The sequence below is a fragment of the Papio anubis genome, chromosome 5 (assembly GCF_008728515.1).
Source record: "Papio anubis isolate 15944 chromosome 5, Panubis1.0, whole genome shotgun sequence".
In the NCBI taxonomy this organism is placed as follows: domain Eukaryota; kingdom Metazoa; phylum Chordata; class Mammalia; order Primates; family Cercopithecidae; genus Papio; species Papio anubis.
In genome coordinates, this window is record NC_044980.1 from 59,176,452 (window position 1) to 59,189,105 (window position 12,654).

The window sequence follows — 12,654 nt, forward strand, 5'->3', positions numbered from 1 at the left end:
AAAGCTAGCTGTGTCAATATGTGGGAGAAGAGCTTCCTAGGCAAATGAAATAGCAAAAGCATAGACTTCAAGTTGATAATATACCTGTTGTGATTAAGAAATATAAAGAAGACTGACAAACAGCTGCAGCAAAATAAGTGCGTTACAAGACAGTAGTAGATGAAATAAACAAAAAGTAATGGAGACCTATATCAGATAGGGTTTGATAGACTACAGAAGACTTTGATTTCTACTCTGAAAAAGTTCAGGATACACCAATTTTTAATTTAAAAAATGACATTAACTGACATTTTTTAAGATTTATCTGGAAACAATGGCAGAAATAGTCTATAGGAAGGAAAGGGCAGAAAATGAGAAACCGTTTGACAAGGTATTATAATAATCCAGAAAAGAGACAGAGGTGCTTAGAGCAGGGTCATAGAGTGGAGGTGACACAAAGTAGACAGGTTTTAGATACTTTTGGAAAGCAGAGCCAACGGGAGCTGCTAACAAATTGGTAACAGGGTTCAAAGAAGGCTGTAAGAGTTCAAAGAAGTCAAGAATGACACCTAACGTTTTTGACTTGAGTAACTGAAAGGATGAAGAAGATGGAGTTGTATTAACTAAGAAAAGTACATCTACAGAAGAGAATATTTTGTCAGGAAATCAGAAGTTTATTTTGGACTTACTAAATATCAAAGTCAAGATGTCAATTAAACATTTGGTTAATCAGTCTGGATTGGAGGGGAGATGTCTAGGTTGAATATATGCTTTTGGAGTCAGCAAATATGAAGTCAGAATTTGGATGACATCACTAAGGGAGTAAATATAGATAGAGAAAAGAAACAACAACTGATTCTGAGATGGTCCAACATTTAGAGGTTAGATAGATAAGAAGCAACCAGCAAAAAAATATCAAGAAGCAGCAGCCAGTGTGACTGGAAGAAAACCAGGAAAACCAAGTGAAGAAAGTGTTTCAGAGAGAAAGGAGGATCATCTGTGTCAAATGCTGCTGATACAAAAAGTACTGAGAAGTGACCATTGACTTTAGCATCATGGAAATCACTGAAAACCCTGAAAAGAGCACCTAAAACCTTCATCTCAGTTTAAATGTGTTCATTTTTCCTGCATCTAAGATCTTAGGAATCATGTATCAGTGAAGGAATCCACGGCAGAATAAAGAAAAGTCCTAGGTAGGTAGGTGTGAATAAAAGTACATCTGACTTTCTTCTGGGTCAATATTTACCAAACTGTATTCTATGAAATCTCAGCTCTTCAGGATATTTACAGATTCTACATAATTTTTCAGTCAAGTTTGAAAAACAACAAGTTAAGCAAGAGTTAATGTGTTTTCTTTATTCACCAACTTCTCTGCATTAATGAACTATAATATGAATCTCCAAACCAGGGATAACTAATAAACAATGTTTTGCAAATTCATTTGGAAATAGAAACATTTTATACAAAACACCTAGTGGTAATAATATTTTGTAAAAGCTGCTTTGAGAAAGGTTACCCTGAGCCTCACAACTAATTCAATTCCTTGCCAAAAAAGAAAATAATATTTAAGCTACTCTATGTAAACTGGATTTTGAGTTCTTTCAGTACTTTACTAAAATTTACCCTAGCTACCCTCCACCAATAATGTGTCAAGTACTTGAAATACAGTACTCCTTCAGGAGCCTGAGGCTCCCAAGCAAATCTAACTTTGTAACAAGATTTATTTATTTATTTATTTATTTACTCTGTCTTTTTTTAAATTGACAAATGAAAATTTGATATACTTAACATGTTGAAATAAGTATACCTTGTGAGATGACTAAATCAAGCTAATTCACATATGCATCAAAACAAGTTTTAAAGAATTTTAGAGAACTGAAATCATGTCAAGTATCTTTTATGATCACAATGGTATGAAACTATAAATCAATAACAGAAGAAATATTGGGAAATTCACAATATACCAAATTAAACAACATACTCCTAAACAGCCAATGGTCACAGAAGAAATCAAAAGGAAATAAAAACTTTATGACAAACACAGAAGCACAACATACTAAAACTTATAGGATCCAGTGAAAGCAGTCCTCAGAGGGAAACTTACAGCAATAAACATCTATATATAAAAAAATAATAATAATAAAGATCTCAAATAAGCAGTCTAATTATATCTCAAGGAACTAGAAAAAGAAGAACAAACTAAACCCAAAGTTAGCAGAAGGAATAATATAGCAAAGATCACAGAAGAAATAAATGAAATAGACTATGAAAACAATTTTAAAATTCAATAAAACTATGAAGGTTTTTTAAATAAACGAAATCGACATATAGCTATCTAGACTAAGAAAAAAAGACTAAAATAAATAAAATAAGAAATGAAAGTGGAAACATTACACCTCACACCACAGAAATACAAAGAAGAATAATAAACAATTATGAAAAATTATGCAACAAAAATTATATAATCTAGAAGAAATTGATAAATTCCTGCACATATGTAACCTACCAAGACTGAATCATGAAACAAAACCAGAACACATCAATGATTAGTAAGAATACTGAATGAATAATAAAAAGTCTCCCTTCAAATAAGAGCCCAGGACTGGACAGCATCATAGCTGAATTCTACCAAACATTTAAAAAAGGACAAATCGCAATGCTTCTCAAACTCTTCCAAAAAATTAAGGAAGAGGGAATACTTTTAAACTCCTTTTACAAAGCTAGGATTACCCTGATAACAAAGCCAGACAAGGATACTACAAAAAAAGACAATTACAGGTAAATAGCCCAATGAACATTGATGTAAAATCCTTAGCAACATACCAGCAAACTGAATTCAACTATATATTAGTAGAATCATTCACCAAGAATAAGTGAGATTTATTCCTGGGATGCAAGAATGGTTCAATATACACAAATTAATAAATATGATTCATCACATTAACAAAATGAAGGATAAAAACCATATGATCATACCTATAGATGCAGAGAAAGAATCTGACAAAATTCAACACCCTTTCAGATAGACACTCTCAACAGAAGAGTTATAGAGGAAATGTACCTCAACACAGTAAAAGCCATATATGATGAACCCACAGCTAACACCATATTCGATGATGAAAAGTCTAAAACTTTTCCTCTAAAATCAGGGAAAAGACAAAGATGTCCACTTTCACCACTTCTTTTCAACATAATTTTGGAAGTTCTAGAAAGAGCAATTAGGCAGAGAAAGAAATGAAAGGCATCCTAATAAGAAAGTAGAAAGTGATATTGTCTCTGTTTGCTGATGACTTGTTCCTACATATATATATATATATATAAACCCTAAAGATTTCACCAAAAAAAACTGTTAGAACTGATAAAAAAATAAATAAATAAACTGATCAAAGTTGCAGGATATAAAATCAACAAACAAAAATCAGTAGCATTTCTATACACTAATAAAGAGATAATTAAAAAGTAAATTAAAAAATCTCATTTACAATAGCAATAAAAAATAAAATAGTATAAATTTAACTAAGGAGATACAAGACATGTATACTGAAAACCATAAAACATTGATGAAAGAAACTGAAGAAAACAAAAATAAGTGCAAATACATCCCATGTTCATGGATTGGAGGAATTAATTTTGTTAAAATGTCCAGACTACCCAAAGTGACCTACAGAATCAATGCAATCTCTATCAAAATCCAATATGATTTTGCACAGAAACAGAAAAGATAATCCATAAATTCATATGGAATCACAAAAGACCTTGATAGACAAAATAATCTTGAACAAAAAGAATAAAGCTGGAGGCATCACACTACCTGACTTCAAAATATACTACAAAACAGTTGTAATCAAAACAGCATGGTGCTGGCATAAAAACAGACATGTGGACCAATGGGACACAACAGAGAACCTAGATATAAACACATAAATATATAGTCAATTGATGTTTTACCAAGATGGCAAGATCATAGGAAACCAAGGGGTTAATCTGATCAGGTCTGCCAAACAGCCTGCTCTGCTTGCTTTTGGTCACCTTTTTTTTTTTTTTTTTTTTTTTTTTCATTTTATTTTTCCATGAAGCTGAAGGCCACAGTAGCTAAAGGTCACATTGCTGAATACTGAAACTTTCACTGACTACCTTATAGATAACATTTATAAGTCACCATGGTAATAGCTGCTTCAGTTGTTTTTCAGTAACTTGGGGTAGCTCCTGTCAGATTCAAAGTGGTTGAGATGGGTGATCCTTCAACTGTGCCTGTGCAAGTGCCCAAGAGGTGACTTTTTGATGTCTGAGAGCCAAAAACTCCACCCTCAGATCATGGTAACACTGCTATTTTCTGTACATATGTCCTGTGAAACACCATGTGGTTTGGCTATGTCCCCACCCAAATATGGTATGGCTATGTCCCCACCCAAATCTCATCTTGAATTGTAGTGCCCATAATCCTTATGTGTTGTTGGAGGGAGCCAGTGGGAGGTAACTGAATCTTAAGGGTGGTTACCTCCATGCTGTTCTCATGACAGTGAGTTCTCACAAGATCTGATGTTTTTTGTTTTTTGTTTTGAGACAGAGTCTCATTCTGTCACCCAGGCTGGAGTAGCAGTGGCATGATCTCAGCCCACTGCAACTTCTACCACCCAGGTTCAAGCGATTCTCCTGCCTCAGCCTACCAAGTAGCTGGGATTACAGGTCCCTGCCACTGCACCTGGCTAATTTTTTGTAGTTTTTAGTAGAGATGGGGTTTCACCATCTTGGCCAAGCTGGTCTTGAACTCCTGACCTCGTGATCCGCCCACCTTAGCCTCCCAAAGTGCTTGGACTACAGGTAGGAGCCACCATGCCTGGCCGATGTGATGGTTGTATAAGGGACTATTCCCCTACTTTGCTCTGCACTTCTCCTTGCTTCAGCCATGTGAAGGACATGTTTGCTTCCCCTCCTGCCATGATTTTAAGTTTCCTGAGGCATCCCCAAACCCACAGAACTGTGAGTCAATTAAATATCTTTCCTTTATAAATTATCCAGTCTCAGGTATGTCTTTATTAACAGCATAAGAACAGACTAACATACCATGAATCCCGACTACACTTGTGAAGAACAAGCCTGTTACTACTTCATTTTTCCTCACTGCCAATCACCTTTCCCCAGGCCTTACACCACCTGCTTCTCTAACCCATAAATATCCCTAAGCCTTATCTTCAGCGAAGTGGATCTGAGAGTTGTTCTTCCACCTCCTTGCTCAGCAGCCCTGTGAACAAACCTTTTTTCTCTTGCAGAAAAACCATTGTCACAGTTATTGATTTACTGTGCACAGGCAGAATGAACTTGAACCCGGCTGATAACACATACACACTGGGGAAAGAATAATCTATTCAATAAATGAAGCTGAGAAAACTAGTCATCCATATGCAGAAGAATGTAATTAGACTCTTTATCTTACACCAGGAACAAAAATCATCTTTAAATATATTAAAGACTTAAATGTAAGATCTGAAACTGTAAAACTATTAGAAGAAAACAGAAAAGCTCCATGACATTGGTCTAGGCAACAATGTTTTGGATATGACCCAGAAAGCCTAGGCAACAAAAGCAAAAACAGGCAAATAGGATTGTATCAAACTAAAAGGCTTTTGCACAGCAAAATAATATAAAATAAAATAAATAAAATTTTGCAAAATAATTAACAAAGTGAGGAGACAACCCTCAGAGTGGTAAAAAAAATTTGCAAACCACAATGTGGCATCTGTTAGTTTTTATTACCTTAATCTTCTTTGTTGACTATATCTGGGTTATTCTGTGTTACCGAAAAATAATAATAATAATAACAATAAGGAAGTGTATTGTCAGACACACAAGAAAAGCAAATCAGTGTTGTAACCTCAAAGTACAGTTTCAAAGGTCATTACCAACAGCAGCATTTTTTTATCTTTTAAAAACATTATGCCACATATCATTGCCATTTTCATGTTTTGGGGTTTTACTACTCTTATACAATGAAATCAATGAAAATGTCATCGAGCCACTGAATTTCCATTATCATATCTAAAAAGGTTTTAAGATGACAGCTGTCACTATTTTCTGTTTTATCCCCGTGCTGACACTTGAAAGAAGGTACTAGGATCCCTCTAGTCAAATTGCTCAGTTTCTTGTTGGTAATCAAACAGCAGCTGTACCAAAGGAAAGCAAAGCTAGGACCTAAATCAGAATCATAGTTGGCACATATATGATAACAATATTGCTTGTATTTGCTTTCTCAGTGATGAATGAGGGGATAAGGAGAAATTATTTGACTGGCATTTTTCCGTAGTTGAATAGAAGACAGCTTTTTTGCCTTCAGGTTTAGGAGAAGATACTAAAATACTGGATGTTTATCCTATCTTAGTTTGATTTGGAGTAATAAGAGAGGAGAAGAGGATGGACTTTGCCTTTTTCAGTAGTTTTTCCCAAAAAGGTGATATTGCCAATGTTTCTATCAATTTTACATATAATATGTGTCTATGAAACTACATACCTCACTTAACTAACTAAAAATCATAGTCTATTATGTAAAGCCAACAAAATAGTGTAACAGTTTTAAGTTCAATAATGTTAGTATTGTTTAGAAATATATTGGAGGCAAAGTTCAGTTGATGACAATTGTATGTATGTTACTGATTCTCTAAATTATTTTTAATAAGAAAATTGTATTATCACAAAAAAAATTTGCAATCCATACATCTGATAAAGGGTTAATATCCAAAATATGGAAGAAACTCAAACAACTCAATAGCAAGAGACCCAATTTAAAAGTGAGCAAAGAAGCTGGGCACAGTAGCTCACACCTGTAATCGCAGCACTTTTGGGAGGCTGAAGCAGGTGAATCACCTGAGGTCAGGAGTTCAAGACTAGCCTGGCTAAAATGGTGAAACCCTATCTCTATTTAAAAAAAAAAAAAAAAAAAAGCCAGGCGTAGTAGCGCATGCCTGTAGTCCCAGCTGCTTGGGAAGCTGAGGTAGGAGAATCACTTGAATCCAGGAGGCAGAGGTTGCAGTGAGCTGCGATTCTGCCATTGCTCTGCAACCTGGGCAACAAGAGTGAAATTCCATCTCAAAAGAAAAAAAAAAGTGAGCAAAGGATCTGAACAGATACTTCTCAAAGAAAAGACATCCAAGTGCCCCACAGATTTATAAAATATGCTCATCATCACAAATCATTAGGGAAATCCAAATCAAAACCACCACAATGATATATCATATCATCTCACCTGTTAGAATAGCTTTTATCAAAAAGAAGAAAGACAACAAGTGTTGGAGAGTATTAGGAGAAAAGGCAATGCTTTTATACTGTTAATGAGAATGTAAATTAGCACAGCCATTATGGAAAATGGGATGGAGGTTCCTCAAAAAACTAAAAATAGAACTATCATATGATTCAGCAGTCCCCTTTCTGGGAATATATCCAAAGGCATTGAAATCAGTATTTCAAAGGGATATTTACACTCACATATTCATTACAGCATTATTTACAATAGCCAAGATATGGAATAAACCTAAGTGTTCATCAAAGGATGAATATATAAAGAAAATGTGGTATCTACAGACAATGAAATACTATTCAGCTTTAAAAAAAATGAAATTCTGTCATTTGGAATGATGTGGTAGAATCTAGTGCACATTATCATGAGTGACATAAGCCAGGCACAGAAAGACAAATGCTACATAATCTCACTTACATGTAGAATCTTTTAAAAGTTGAATTTACAGAAATAGAGAGTAAAATGACAGTTATGGGGAGTGGGCAGGGAGAACAGGGAGTGAAGTTGCTGGTCAAAGGGTACAAAGTTTCAGCTAGACAAGAGGAGTAAGACAAGAGGAGTAAGTTTTAACATCTATTGCACAGCAGCATGACTATAGTCAACAATAATGTGTTATACACTTCAAAATAACTGAGAGTAAATTTGAAACATATCACCATAAAAATGTTAAGTGAGTGAGGTGAGAGTTATGTTAATTAGCTTGATTTAATCATTCCACATTTTATACATATATCAAAACATCACATTGTACTCCATAGACTATATTAGTCAATTAAAATACTAATTTTAAAATTAAAATTTTTCTAAAAAATAAAATATGCATAACAATTTATAGTCAAAAATATACGCATAACCTCATATAATTATTTGGTGATGAGAACACAAAAGATGAAGAGGTTGATTTGAGTAATAATAAAACTCCAGTCTCCCACACAGTCAGCTCTGCATGAATTACTCTTGCTCTATTCCAACTCCCCTGCCTTGATAAATCTGCTCAGTCTTCTCTCCAGTGATGGATCCAGAGGCCAGCCCAAGCAGCTGCCTAGTTCTCTTGGACTAGGGGCTGACTCTGGTACTCTCTCCATGGGCTGGGCACTGCTGACCCAATGTGCATGGATTTAACTGAAAAACAGAAATAGTCCTGGGGAGTGTTGCATAACTGTCCCCCTATCACAGGGTGTCTGTAGCCCCATGGTGGGGTGCCTGTCTGTAGCCCCAGTGTGAGGCGTCTGTCTTGATTCACTCCTTTGGGGGTGTAAGTTGGCTTTCCTTAATTAGTAGGAAGAGTCTTGGTTCAGGAGACTTGTCAGTCAGGAGGATTTCAAGGAGATTTCCCAGATGGAGAATAAGAGGATAATTTGGAAGGGAAACCTCTGGAATACTTGGTTAGGAATATTGATTTGGAAGGCCTTCTGTCTGTCTTGTCTTTGCATGTATGTTAGTATATGTGGAGGAGATCTCTGAAGGAATTACTGACAGAAGTTCAGCAGTCCCAACTCAGAGAACCCTCATCTATCTGGTCACATTCAGTGAGTCCTGAAAGAAGTTTAACAGGCCTGATTTGGGTGACTGCTCTTCATCTTGCCCAGAGACCACCCATTGAATTCCTGGTCAGAGGCCACCCCTCCCTGCTTTGAGTGAATCAAAGACAACAGGGACCAACAAAAAAAAGTTTGAGCCTTGCCAGGTCAATGTTGGGTGCTGAACAAGATGACTAATGTCTGCTTTGTTATTTGTATTTTGCTTTGGCTGGGATGGAAAATGTTAACTCAGTTCTTCACACAACCCGTTGGGCAGCATCTTGAAAAACTGAAAATCTTTTGCCTATGGTTCCCTAAAACAGAAAAGGGTGATTTTCTTCTATAAAGTGGTTTGTACCCCACAGCTATGGTACAGTGGGCACGGTCATCAAAAGCCACTCCATTCTTCTGGAAGCTGTGGAGAAAGAGAATCCAGAAACTTGGTATGCTGGCAAAAAGAGTAAGAAATTCTTACCAGCTAAGTTTCTGGTCTTTCTCTCTGTCTTTCTGTGTGTGTATGTGTGTGTAAATGGTAAATGTTACTATTTGTCTCCTCTGCAAGTGTTTAGTAGAAAAAAAAAAAAAAGGATTTGTGAGACTAGACTTAGGCAGTAGCAAATCTGGTGCACTTTGTACTAAGAATTTATCTTTCTATGATGGAGAGAGGGGCATCACAGGATAGAACATGCGGTTAGGACCTCGGTAAGCCTATTTTCCAAGCAAGGCTGGCATGCTGGTCAGTCATAAACTTTGCTGTGGGTCCCTGAAACCAATACTGGATGAAATTTCTCTGTCTTGTTTTGTGTCCTTAAGAGTTTCATTTTGTAACCAGGTGGGGATACTTTCTCCTGGTTTCTGCTATCCAGAAGACAGGAATTTGGGGGTCCATGTTGTAGTTAGTCCGAAAAATTATCATAAGCAGTTACGAGCCTTTTACAAATTTGAAATTGGCTGCTCTAGACTTCTGGGAGAGCAACAGAAACTGCTGAATGCTGTGTAGCTCAATAACTAAGGTTTTGTCTTTTTGACAATGGCAGCCTGGGTTCAATTCTTGGCTTAGGAAGTGAGCCCTTTCTGGTTTGTTGTCTGTGTAATTTTGATGCCATTTATTAACTCTTTTCCCCCATGGATCGCTTCTGATTTCCTGTCTTTATTTTTCCTTTCTCTGAATTAACTTTGGGTAGATTCTAATTCTTGTAACAAGGAAACTGCTTACCATCTCTTTGAGACACCTTATCTATCCATGGTTAAGTCATAACCTTAGTTAAAACATACTAATTTCAGGTGGGAAATAGCCTGTGGTAGAATTCAAAAGCCAGAAATATTGTCTGTCCTGGCTAGAATCTCATTATAAGAGATTTTAAAAGATTTTTTTAAAAAAAGAGCTCTATGGTTAAAATCCACTTAATTAAAAATGGATATCCAAGTTACGTGTATTTAAAAGGTCTTTATCTTTTTCCTCTTCTTGAACTGTGCTTTTCTAAAAAACGTTTTCTTCTCAGTTGACCGAATTGTTTTTCTCCATTTTGTCTTCTTGCCACTGCTGATGCCCACATGAGAGAACCTAAGACAATTACTAACAACCTTGAACTCCCAGGGAAAAACAGAGGAGGCACCACAGAGCCCATTTTTGGAAAAACCTCTGTTTTCCTCATGAAGCTCTAGTAATTAAAAATTGATAGATCCCTCTCAAAATCTAAGGCTCTGCTCTGTTTTGCACTGTGTTAGCTGACAGTTTTGACTTTTGGGGGCATCAAAAATTACTTTGCATTACGGGAGAGCTTTTAGCCTTGGTGTGTAATAACCAGGTAGGAAATATAAGGAATGGCTAATGGCAGTTTTGGAGGGATACTTACCGGTTTGCACACTTGGATCAGAGAAGCATGCTCTTGGCCACCTGGAAGATATGGAAACATCCTCACCGCCCCCTCTCCACCTGCCGCCACCTACTGAGAGATGAAACCTCTGTGGGGGATGGGCTGATTACAAAATGGACTGATTGGCTTTGGCTTGTGATGCAATTAAATGCATGATAGAAGCATTGCACTATCTTCTACTGTAGTGTTTCCCTCCTTTTTGGGGGATCCAGAATCCAGTATAAAATGGTACCCTTAATTTTGGTGATCTGGTTTTGCCTTCCAGCTGTGCCTGCTTACTAGGCACTAGAAACTTCAAGCTTTCCTGGCCATGTTCCTCTAAGGGCTCCAACCTTAAGCAGTAATCCAATTAAGAAACTGGCAACTATTGGATCTTCTGCCTATCTCTCTGTGTATTTATATATGTTGTTTATATACAAAAAAGCTCTGATTAATTGGCTTAGAAAAATAAGTGCTTAAATCATATTTTGTCAGGAAAAATAGTAACTTTAATGCCTTTTTGTTCACATGACTTTAGTAATCTGTTGGAAATAAAGACAATGTTAAAGATTACTGGTAAAATAAAAATGCCTTTAAATTTTAGACATTTGATCTAAATGAAGGTCAGATATGAGATTAGCTAAAAGCTTTAAGGCCATAACCTGCTTCTTTGACTTTTGAAAATTGTTTGATTTACCTACTTTGGAGCATTAGATTCTAGATAAGGCCTGGAGACCTGTGGAGTTAGCCATGCCCCCTGGCTATAATGGAAAAAGTCAGACCTTATCTGCACTTCTGTCTGATCTTCTAGGCTCCACACCTAGTACATAATTAAAATCACGTACCAGGTTTTTCACCAAAAATAAAAGTTGTTAAGAGTTAACATTGTAACATGTTATTGAGACTACTGAAGAAACAGTTTCACATACAAGGTATGTAAGGAAAGTAGAATATGTTTTTGGTAAAACATTATAAGGCATAGGAATATGGTTTTGTTAAAGGGAATGTAATTTTGTCTAGTTCAGAGGGTTTTAAAGATTGTCTCAATGTAAAAGAGTAGTGGGACAAAACTGAAGATTTAAACAAGTTGAAAACGGTTTGCGAAGGGTTGGTCTTGTAAAGAAAGTTCTGTGGGTATAAGCAAGTTGGCTAAGACTTGAAGGGGATTATTTAATTTATTTCAATAGGTTGAACATTAAAATAAAAGCACACTAATTCTGGGCCAGAATCTGGGCCCATGTGTCTGAATCACAGGGTTTTCTTAGAAAACTGATCTGCTATTTAACAGAAAATTGTAAAGGTTTCTTAAAAGTTTATGAAAATCTTACCTTATGGTCAAACTAATTAAAACTGGATAGATTTATAAAATTTTATTTAAAAACTAGCTATAGCATTAAAGATGCACTAATGCAAACATGAAATTTGGTTTCCTCTTTTAAAAAAAATTTTTGTGTAATATTGAGAGACAATGGAAGATTTTTGTTTGCCTTTTGAGTAAACTACAAAAAATGGGAAGGGAGAGAAGAGACAGATTCAGCTGGCCTCATGCTATCTTCCTTGGGTCTTATTGTTTGGAAGGCAAAGTCTCCTCTATCAGGGTAAAGGTTTTTCTTTTCCATATTGTCAGACTTATCATTTTGGCCAAATGAATGATGTATGATGACCTGGGATTCTATTTTATGATTTCCAGTGTTTTAAACCTTAGGTATTTGACAAACATTCCAAAATCAAATAATAAATTATGTCTCTTTCTAACCTAATCTTTTAGATATTAGGCCCTCTGAAGTCCAAAAATGACATCTAGCTTATGTGCCATAAAAATCATACAGGAAGCATTGTCAGATATGAAATGGTGTTTCACTTTCTTTGGGCTGTATTTGTGTAAATATGTTATTGGTATATGTTCCAAAATTATGTGGAACTCCTATAATTGTGATATGACTTACTGTATGTTGCCAGTAATAATTGTTATGTTAAATCATTGTGTGCCACAGAGGTAAGAAATTTCCTT